Below are 12,295 nucleotides of genomic sequence, written 5' to 3' on the forward strand. Positions count from 1 at the left end.
ACTATTTTTTTTGACGAAATTGTGGAATAGACTTTATTCGCATTTTACTTATTACAACTCTGAAGTTTCCGGTAACAGCGTTCAGCGCACCTACATTAAAGAGAACAGCTTTATGGCAGTTTTATGGCTGTCAATTGATTAAAACTATGAATCATGTTCTCTGCATTAACATCAATTATCTTGAACTTGCTGAAATGTTATAAATATATTTTATTTCCAACTGTGTATTCTGAATAATAAATAAATCTATTTCTCGACTAACCTGCCCCAGTCCAGTGCTCGTCTTCTCATTAACAGGGTTTTTCTCGTACTGGTAATATTCCATACTTGTTGAGTTTCCATTTTTAAATGAATTTGACTGATTAGAATTGCTTGGTGGTGCTCTTATTAAAGTCTTTAAAACTGATGACTCGCTTTGGCAGATTACATTCCATTCTTTTGTGTAAGTCTAACTTTATTTGTCATGCACTTTGAGCTTTAAAAATGTGCAAACCTTTTACATTCACAAACAGCTATATTTCACATTGCCTTAAAGGTATATTCGCAAAAAAGCATAATAGGAACACTTTACATTTTTTATTAAACAATTAAAACAGAATCCAGATTAAATAAAAAAAGTAACCACAGAGCTTGGATAAAAATAAAACATTTCATATTAAATGTTAATTATATATATATATATATATATATATATATATATATATATATATATATATATATATATATATATATATATATATATATATATATAATTAACATTTAATTATATATATATAATTAACATTTAATTATATATATATATATATAATTAAATGTTCATTTTATATATATATATATATATATATATATATATATATATATATATATATATATATATTTTTTTTTTTTTTAATTATTACATTTTAGTAAAATGTTGTATAAATGTTACGATTTCAATTAATTAGATATGCTTTTTTCTATTACTAAAATCACACACACGCACATGTCGCACGCACGCACGCACGCACACACACACACACACACGTTTGTTTTTCTGACATATGGGGACATTCCATAGGCGTAATGGTTATACTGTACAAACCATGTTTTCTATCCCCTTACACTGCCCCTAAACCTACCCATCACAGGACACATTCAGCATTTTTACTTTCTAAAAAAAAAATCATCCTGTATGATTTATAAGCATTTTGAAAAGTGAGGACATGGCCATGTCCTCATAAGTAACCCTCTCCTTGTAATACCTGTGTCATACCCATGTCATTATACACATTTGTGTCAATTATGTCAATGCCCCCCCCCCCCCCCACCCCCCCCCCCCCCCCAAACACACACACACACATACACAAAACAGCATGCGTCCCCCAATAACATTTATTCATTGTTTGGGAAACAAATCAAAAAACCGTACAGTGCGATACACTGGGAGTAGACAAGAGGCCGTTTTGTTTTGAATAGATGTGAATGTAGGAGGTGCTTCAATATGCTGAATAAACTGCTTATGTGAGGAAACCGCTTATTTAATTACTCCTATCGGCTGATCATGAACATGTTGGCTTTTTTTTTTTTTTTTTTTTTTTTTATGAATCTATTTTTGGAGTTTACAACAAATGCATTCCTTCTCATTCATTCCTATGCTTGATGTTTAATGATGTTATGCCCATAATTTTGTTATTAGGGTTGGACGATATGACCCAAAATCAAAATCTCGATTAAAGGAAGTGTATGTAAGATTGTGGCCAAAACTGCTACTGCGGGTGTATCCCCTCTCCCCCTCCCCCTGACTCGAGGTTGCCAGATTGGCAGCGGGATCAGCAGGAACGTTTGTAGATCTGCAGCTGTGGTAACTAGAGCAGATCTGGCAACCCGGATGCAAAAACACAACTGACTTCGTGATTGGCTGATAGCTGGAGGGCGGAGCTTCAGGCCAAAACATCAACATCAGTTGAGGGCTGCAACAACAACTTTTAAATGACAATATCCTGGCCGGACTACTGTTGTCAGTGATATAAGTATTTGAAATGAACATGATTTTTTAATGTCTAGTGACACATCTGGACCATTTTATGATTCATTGAAATAAATTTCTTACATACAGTTCCTTTAATTGAACATTTTACCTCGATTACGATTAATGAACAATTATTATTATTATTATTTATTTTTTTGCTTTTGTTTTCTACAGTCTATAATGTTGAGTCGAGTTTGCCTCCATGTTTCTTCCATGGACTGGACGGGCCGGAGTCACCTGACTTCTTGCGGCAGTATATTTTTAAGGAGAAAGCATTAACATGATTTAAAAAACAAAATAACAAACATGGGAAAATTACATTGCTTAAAGTATCTGAATTTCGATTATTGTCCAGCCCTATTGTTATCAAAGCACACATGATCAAAGTTACACATTCTCCAAAAGAGCTGTGGAGTTTGAGATCTCCCCATAGTGAGAATATCTCACAAAAAAGAGCGACGTAGAGGTCTGGATGGGATGAGGGTGGTATAACTAATAACAATAGAAATATAGGGCATATTTTTTCCCCTAACTTAAAACATTTACAAGGTTAAGAACGTCAGAAGAGTGTCAGACATAAGCTCTTATGACTTCACTTAAATTCCAAGGGCACTTATGAGAGGTTTGATTCATTCTGCTGGAGAGCGCTCCACGTCAAATGAATTGTCTCCTGTTTTCTTTCACATCTGAAGCAAAGAGATTTGTAACAGCAATAAGTGTCTGGGTTCAGCACATGCACAGACGTATAAATCCATGCTGGCACAATAACAGCAGCTCTGCAGTTGGGAAGCGTGCCCACGATAAGCACAGAGAGAGAGAGCGGGGTCTGGTAAAGGTTTACAGTAAATGTGGCTGGACTGGTGGGATTCTCATCAGCTCTGCCCGAGAGGACAATTCCAGCATGAGCCCACCAACATGGATGTTAAACCTCCAGACAGGACACAATCCTCCAGGCTGGTGCCCCGTCTGTGTTTTACATTCTCCTGAACCAGACGCACGAGAGGCTCTCCTGATACAAATGACAGACTGAATGACAGCCATTTAAGAGAAGCGCAATCATCACTGTCAAGTTTAAATTACTACACATCGACCGCTACATACATAAACAGGATATGAGTTCTGACATAATCTAATAAACATTGACAGACAAGAAGGAATGACTAAAGCTAACAGCACCTGAAACAGCTTGCCAAATGCCATTAGTTTTAGCACAACACGTGCCAAACATATGCCAAAGTCATAAAACACAGACACAGTTCTGACTCGAGCACCTTTTAATTTTGTATTTGCAAGTGACTTAAAGGGATAGTTTACCCAAAAATGAAAATACTGTTAGCATTTACTCACCCACAAGTTTTACCAAACCTGTTTCTTTCTTCTGCTGAACACAAAAGAAGATATTTTGGAGAATATGTGGGGAACTAAACTGTGAAAAATTAAGTTAATGGGGTCCATCAACTGTTTGGTTGCAGACATTCTTTAAAATATATTATTTTGTGTTCAGCAGAAGAAAGAAACTCATACAGGTTTAGAACTATCCCTTTAAGCCTTTTTAAATTCTGATTGAATTAATTAACCGGATACTGATGAAATCTAAAATGTACAAAATGGGTTTGGCCTTTGCAGTCTTGTTTAGAGTGGCATGTAAAAGCCGAAAAGGCTCCTCAGTATTTACTCTGTACACTCCTTTAGAAAGCAAATCTTGATGTAGTCAATTCAGAAAAGCTACACACATCACAGTACAGTTTAAATAAAATATTCCTTGTTTTAACCTTCAAATAGCCACATAACTTCCACAAAGGACAATCAGATGATTCACAGGATGTGGAGGTGTCATTGCTGCTGTTAGGTGATACTGGACAAAGAATAATATTTCAATTTTTTTACAGTGATCAATGTCTTTTCTGTGCTGATATGGAGGATCATTCTGGTGGTAAAACCGTTCTTCTGTCTGCCTTTATCCATCTCAAGTTACACTGATTGAACTAATCCCCATTTCAACCCGGGCACATCCTGATATTGGAAGCTGGTGAAAAATGCTAGTCTTAATCTGATTGGCCGAGCACAAGATTAATCTTTTTAAAGGAAAAAATAAAAGATAGTTTGTAAGAGAGAAATTCTAAATTCACAAAAAAAATTACCCACTGCCAAGTATGAATATGCAAATGTTAATGGACTTCTATAGGTTTGTGGTGATAAAAGAGAGAAAAAATAATGACAGAACCTTCATTTTTAGGTGAACTATCCCTTCTTGCTCTAATACCAAAAAGATATTGAGAGCACCTGCATAATGAACTTTTTTACAATTGTCCAATTTTAAATGTTTAAAATAGTTCCTTCAGGTCTATGTTAGCAGTGTAGAATAAGCTACAGGATATATTTTTATAAAGTGATGTTATACAGTCAAAACAGGACATTTTTACTAATTGTATCCTAAATGAAACAAGGACATTCAACAAGAAAACAATATAGGACATAATTCTATACATTAGTAATTGACAGGAAAAGTGGATGTTTGTAGTAGGGAAAAGTAAGAGGGTTTCATGACACCAGTCTAAAAGGAAGGTTATTAAAGAGGCATAGCAAGTCATTATATTTAAAGGCTTAGTTCACCCAAAAATGAAATGTATGTCATTAATGACTCACCCTAATGTCGTTCCACACCCGTAAGACCTCCATTCATCATCGGAACATAGTTTAAGATATTTTATATTTAGTCCGAGAGCATAATCAGTCAATGCACACTTTACTGTCCATGTCGAGAAAGAGAATAAAAACATCATCAAAGTAGTCCACATGTGACATCAGTAGGTTGATTAGAATCTCTTGAAGCATTGAAAAACCATTTTGGTCCAAAAATAACAAAAAATATGAATTTATTCAGCATTGTCTTCTCTTCCGCGTTCCTCCAAAAAGAATCAAACGGTGTGAATCGATCAATGATTCGAATCACCAATGTCACGTGATTTCAGCAGTTCGGATCGCGTCAAACCACCAAACTGCTGAAATCACGTGACATTGGTGACCCGAAGCATTGATCGATTCACTGATTCATTAACCGTCTGAATCTTTTTGTTTATAGTTTTTGTTATTTTTGGACCAAAATGTATTTTTGATGCTTCAAGAGACTCTAATCAACCCACTGATGTCACACATAAACTACTTTGATGATGTTTTTATTCCCTTTTCTGGACATGGACAGTGAAGTGTGCAACTGCATATGCTCTAGGACTAAATATAAAATATCTTAAACTGTGTTCTGATGATGAACAGAGGTCACGGGTGTGGAACGACATTAGGGTGAGTCATTAATGACATCAATTTCTACTAACCCTTTAATAGGTTATGAATACTTATTTAGAATAATGTGCGGCAGTGTTAATCTTTAAAAGCAGGCTCATCCGCATAACTGAAGTCGACGCTTTACACTTGCTAGGAATGCTTTTCTTTGTGGTAGTTTTGTGTTTGAGGAGCTAATAAATTGTGACCTTTGCTTGCAAAATGAGTCACAATGAGCAAAGGTTCAGTTATTGTTATTTTTTAAAAAACCTTCGAGAAAATGACCTAGCTACACCTGTTTGAAGTCGATAAAGTCAGCTCCTTTTTCTCAAGTTCATTTTGAGAAAAATCGAGTTCCAGTTTTCTGAAGGTTCTAAAACAAAATCACCAGCAACCATACCTTAAAATCCCTGGTAATAACACCAGATCCGGCACACACCAAGTCAACACCAAATATCAGTAGAAAAAAATATATATATTCAACTTTTTTTTCCTCCATGATACCACAATTGTTTGATTAACATTAAAGGGGTCATGAACTGGCTTTTTACAATTTTTTATACTGTTGTCTGAGGTAAACTAATGACGTTTGTGAGGTTTTTACATTCAAAAACATCATAACTAATAACTAGGCTATTTTCTACACTGGTTTTGAGGCTCTCTCCTGAACGCTGGGTTCTGACGGGCGTGACGCACTGGAGACTTAGAAGTAAACGCCCACGGCTGGGATAAGATTTGCATATTTAATGAGCTTCAGCTCCCCTTTCAGTTCACATGAGGGAGGGATTGTTTTGAAAGCGGCAACCGGAATGATTCAATGAACAGTTAACAAAACGTTCACTTAAGACATAACAGATAATGTTTGTGTGAACATTTGCCAAGAAAGATATTTTGAAGTACTGTAATTCTCTGTGTGTGTGTATATCAGTATCACGCTGTTTGTGCCGCTTTTTGTGCGTATGCGTCGAGTCTGTCAGTCAGCACGAGTAAGACAAAGGAAAGGTACTCCTCCCAGAAAACGCACAAATTAAGAAACTTTTAGATGTTTAATTGCTATTTAGAGCATTGTGATTGCTAGATGAGGGCTTAATGAACTTAATGAATGAATGTTTTGCATGTAGCTCGAAATCATCTTGTGCACATTCCGATAACAAATTTTAAAACTTGAATCAATATTTTGTATACAATTATTTAATTATGTCATATACTGTAGGTATCGTGATATGCTCATACAAACGGTTTGTTTGATACGATACAAATGGTATCATACAAACCCAGCTGCTGCCATTTTTCAACGATTGTGTTGTAAACTGTAATGGATTTTAAGATAACAAATCGGTATGATTTTAAACCACTTTCATCTCAAATCAATATCTCTCAAATCAACCTCTCCCAGTTTCTGTTAAAGCCAATACGAAAGTGACTTAAACTGCAATTCCTCACCTGACCACTAGGGCTCCCAACTCTACAGTAGAAAAAAACATGGTTCAAATTGTGGTTGTGGTCTATATGGCTAATTTTGCCCTCCATGAAAACTGTAAGGGAGGTGATTTTTTTTATAACTCATTCGTTTACATTATATAAAGCCTCAAAGTCCTGCATAATTAAGGGCGTGGCCACTTTGAGTGACAGGTGGATAGCCGTTTATCCGCTGTCAGTCAGTTATCGTGTCACCTAAGCTCCGCCCACGTCCCGCCTCTTTGTGTGACGTGCTGCCAAGATGGCAACGGCCAGCTCGTCTCTGCTTTGCGCTTCAGAGTGGCTTATCGGAATCCTATGGGAGACTTCACAGACCCTACGTCCATATTTTTTTTAAATCTATGGGTGAAATGCTATGTAATAAGCTTGCTAACAACAGCTTTCTTCACGGAAGACCTAATAAAATATTTAAACTCAATATTTCGGTGATCAGCCTGATCACCCTGTTTATTCTGCAATAACAACCAGCTGGATAAATTATCCTTATCACCACATAGATGTTTTACACCATCTTTCCACTGTCAGAGTGACAGAACATACTTTCATGTAGATCCCAGTTATACATTTTTCTCCATGTAAACTCAATCTCCCAGCTTGAAATTGAAGGATCTTTTAAATATAAACCTTTCAAATTTTCCATCATCTCAACAAAACAGGCGTGGATGATTCAGTCCTCTCCTCTGGGGAGAGTGAATTAACGCTGGAGAGACCATCTCTCAGGTGCGGAGGGTCTCCAGCACCTGAGGTTCTCCCAGTATAGTACACTGCGAGTAATGGAGAGAAAAATGAGTGCAGGGGAAGGTTCTCCTTTCCAAATGAGACTCATCGTTATGCCTGAGGCTGAGTAACGCTCCAAAGAATTTCACATCTCATTTAAATGCTAATTTTGGGTTTAATGATGATCTGGGGCATCTACTCTTTTAAACCCTTGCATCTGCTGACTCTCTGGATCATATTTTTTAGGGACATTCTTTTGTCATTAGCTCTATTTTGCAGGTGACATAGTTGAATATTTACATTTTCACCCTTTTACCATTTTCACCCCAATAACATGGTTGCAATTAAGTCACGTGTCTCTTTTGCTTTTTAAATTACTAATGACTTACATTTAACTCCAGTAAAAAGCAACTCACTGTGCACTTTGTTCACCATTGTACAATTAAAGAAAAATGTACAAATGCTGCCAAGACAAGTCAATTAAAAAGCTTGTTTATTTTTTATAGTGTGCGCTGAATAGAATGAAATATTTTTGTTAAAACGTATGGACATGTGTCTGCTCAGAAATAGTTATGTAATATCTTATTTAAGTTAGTCGATAGAAGTGAGTGCTGTAACGGGAAATAAATGATGGGAGATAAATTTCCCACAATAGCAGGTACAACTTAAACTGCACTCAAAAAACACTCAGCATTCTGTTGCTCTTCAGAAGAGACATATTAAACCACACCATGCAGCAATTAGTGGCCACCAGTTCTTCAAAACACTAGTGAGATCAAATTCAGAGCAAATTTAAGAGAGATGTTTTTCTCTCATGAGAAATAGACCCCAATAACCTAATAATGAGTTTCAGGAGAGATCTCAAAAATCAACAAACCAAAGTCGCTAACATTTTGGTTTCGAGAACACAAATTTACTGTTAACTATGACTTTTGCCTCAATAATCTCCAAATTGACTGCTTATATATAGTTGGTAAGGTCGTTTTTATAACGTTTAAGTTCAGGTATTAGGTAGGATAAGGGATGTAGAATAAAGCCATGCAGAATAAGGCATAAATATCTGATTTATAAGTATTAAACAGCCAATATCCTAGTTATATTTATGCTAATAAGCAACTAGATAAAAGTGAGAATTGAACCCTAAAATAAAGTGTTATCCAATATGCATAGCTCTGAATTTGAACTCATGGACATTTCTTATAAAATTGTTATATTTCACATTATACACCGATCAGGCATAACATAATGACCATTGATAGGTGAAGTGAATAACATGGGTCAAATTGTTATGGCTAGACGAGTGGGTCAGAGTATCTCCAAAACTGCAGCTCTTGTGGGCTGTTCCCGGTCTGCAGTGGACAGTATGTCTCAAAAGTGCTCCAAGGAAGGAACAGTGGAGAACCGGCCACAGGGTCATGGGCGGCCAAGGCTTATTGATGCACGTGAGGAGCGAAAGCTGGCCTGTGTAATAGAATCAAAAATACGAGTTCAAATTGTTTAAGAAGTTAATGCTGGTTCTGATACTAAGGTGTCAGAATACACAGTGCATCACAGCTTGTTGTGTATGGGGCTTAACCAAACAAGTCAGGGTGCCCATGCTGACCCCTGTCCACCGTGGAAAGCACCAACATTGGCACATGAGCATCAGAACTGGACCATGGAGCAATGGAAGAAGGTGTCCTGGTCTGATGAATCACGTTTTCTTTTACGTCACGTGGATGGCCGGGTGCGTGTGTTCTGCTTACCTGGGGAACACATGGCTCCGGGATGCACTATGGGAAGAAGGAAAGCCAGCGGAGGCAGTGTGATGCTGGGAAACTCTGGGTCCTGCCATCCATGTGGATGTCTTTCAGCAGGATAATTGTCTTGCCATAAAGCAAAAATGGTTCAGGAATGGTTTGAAGAGCACAACAACAAGTTTGAGGTGTTGACTTGGCCTCCAAGTTCCCCAGATCTCAATCCAATTGAGCGTCCGTAAGATGTGTTGAACAAACAAGTCCAATCAATGGAGTCCCCACCTCGCAACTTACAGGACTTAAAGGATCTGCTGCTAACATCTTGCTGCCAGATACCACAGCACACCTTCAGGGGTCTAGTGGAGTCCATGCCTAGACGTGTCAGGGCTGTTATGGCAGCACAAGGGGGACCAACACAATATTAGGTCATAATGTTATGCCTGATCAATGTATATTTTATGTATAAAAGTGCAATACAATATGCTGGGAGTGCTTCCATAAGCTATGACGAGAAGCATAAGATGACTCATCCAAAGAATATTTGACCTAGATGAATCAAACACTTTGATTTTAGAAATGCACGTAAATAACGTCAAGTGTGTTAAATCCTCTAAATTTCCAGGCTAAAGCTGTATTAAACTAGAGATATCCTTGTTGATGAGAAACAAAAATACCAATTCTGGAAAACTAAACATTGATGTTAAAACAAATAGAATGTAATAAATAATATAATAAAATATTAAAAACACCTTCTGACAGCATGGTTGTAACGTCTGTTAGTTTATCTTTAAGTTGTGTTTTCATTCTGTCACACGTTCCTTCGGCTCAGTGTGTGTTTCAATCAGCTCCCTGGTTTAGTAGTCAGGGCACTCATCAGGGAGTCAGCCCATTGACTTGCCCTGACTAGTGGACTAGTGAGATGATTGAGATGGGCCCTTAGTTTCCCCGCCGCTTGTCTGTTTCCTAGGTTACCCTCATTAGTTAAGTTCTGTTCAGCTGTGTCTAGTTAATTATCTCATTTCAGTTTGCTATTTAAGTTCCTCTTGTTGACTCACTCTTCGGCTGTTCACTGTTATGTTGTAAGAGTGGTGTTATCTGCCTGCCTGCCTTCCTTGAGTTGATTCGTGATTAAATGTTTGGCTCTTGATTCTTTGGTATTTGTCTTCCTGTCTGCACATACCTGTGACAATGCTAAAGCAAGCACATAATGGTCATAGCAAACTCACCAGCAGTAAACAACCTGGCAGCAGCTAAAGGAATCATAGAATCGCTCTATTGAAGACACTGCAAAGTTTTCAGTGAAATAGGTAATTTTTTCAACTTGTGCTTAAATACAGCTTCTACTTACCTTCCTAGTAAAGTCCTGAAAGGGCATACATCTCTCCTTTTAAAAGACTTTAGACATGTAGAATACAGTCTTGGTAAATAAGTGCTGATCACACAGATTTCACAGATCTAATTTCTAAAGAGGCCTGTACAGTAAATAGCCCTGCCTTGTGCCAAAATCTAGTCATTTCTCTGAGAAAGTCACCATATATATTCAGTTCAATAGTGGATGTCATGGTTTTACAATCTTAACACCCAATGGTATTTTACGACCAATTACCGCCTGTCTGGGTTCCTTGGTGTATCAGAAGCTGAGAGCAGAGTCCAAGGACTCCCATACTATGTAGCGTTTCCTTATTTAAGGCCGCACGTTCATCCAAAACACAATCTCTAGCTGTTTCAATACGACAGATGACCTTCAAGGACATCAAAGGCATGTTTGAATTGGTCAAACTGACCGCTGGTTTGTGCACTATAGGCACAACTAAAGCATTCAAGCCTAGGGGGCTACCAACCTTCTGGGCATCATAGCCCAGCCACTTGGTAACGGAATACATTTCTCAAACCCTACCTAGACAGCATTTTTGGGGATCATTGTTATGATGCCTAACATTGCTTTTTAGATTGAAGTTGAATGGGCTTTGAAACAACCACGAACTGCAGGGATTCTGAACTGCATGAATATGAAAAAATCCAGAGCAATGAAAAACTCCATCAGAGACTATATTTGACCAATTATTCATCACAGCGGTGAGTCATTCTGAAAGCATGTCTTCTCGGTGGGTTTTAACTCAAGATGGACTGTCATCCTGTCCTCAAGAGCCAAGTTAAAAAGCATTTCAAAAGTAGAAAACATGTTATTACATGATACATGGCTATAAAGTGTCTTGCTTTATGGTTCAGTTGGTTAACACATGGGTGTTGACCAACTGAACACAACACACTTTCCCCCTCACTTTCTTGTGCAATAACTCAAGGTGAGGTTATTTTGTTCTGCACCCACTCAATGTATACATGCTGAACTAAAGTAAATGTAAATGTTTATAGATTATATTCCTCAAACAGACCCCAAAGTAAAATCCTTAGTAATACAAATAAAAATTAAATCACAGACAACTGTCCAAAGTTGTCATTTCTGCCTCAGGCAGGCAGAGAAAATGAAATGCTGATTTGAAATGAGAATGCTGATTGTCTAGCATCTTAAATTAATAAAACGGATAAGATGTACCAAAAAAAGTAATGCTTTTTTGATCTCCTCTGGCCAAATTATAACCTTGCAAAATGTGAGAATGAATGAGTGTCACATTCCTCCATGTAGTCAACAAATTTCCTCTGAGAACACACTCATATTACTATTCTGGTAACCAACTGAGGCTGTCCATGAGAGAGCTCATCTGTTATTTGAGACAATTATTTGTACCGTACAAGCAAGATTGGAGTAATGTAATTCATGGAATTTGCTGAAATTAATTTCAGAATTTTTGCAGTCATCATTTGCACATCCTTCTGTCTAGGGTTGGCTTTTTACCACTCAGGAAATGGAATACTTGGAATTTGCATATGTTGTTACATACATGAAATGTGGAGGACGATTTAAACCATTTATTTTTGAGGCTATATTCATAGCAAGCTTCTCATGTATCCTGAAAAAAAATTACTTTTCGTTTAATTTTACAAAATCACAGATTTGAAATGTGCCTTGATTTTTCACTATATTCTTATTTATCTCAAGTATGATCTTGACACTGTT

General features: G+C 37.1%; 1 protein-coding gene across 2 annotated transcripts in view; it reads right to left on the reverse strand.

Moving 5' to 3' along the window:
- Positions 1–12,295, reverse strand: part of htr4 (5-hydroxytryptamine receptor 4) — a 149,801-nt gene that overhangs the window by 123,283 nt on the left and 14,223 nt on the right. The window lies entirely within an intron of this gene.

This window comes from Pseudorasbora parva, chromosome 11 (genome assembly GCF_024679245.1).
Source record: "Pseudorasbora parva isolate DD20220531a chromosome 11, ASM2467924v1, whole genome shotgun sequence".
Classification (NCBI taxonomy): Eukaryota; Metazoa; Chordata; class Actinopteri; order Cypriniformes; family Gobionidae; genus Pseudorasbora; species Pseudorasbora parva.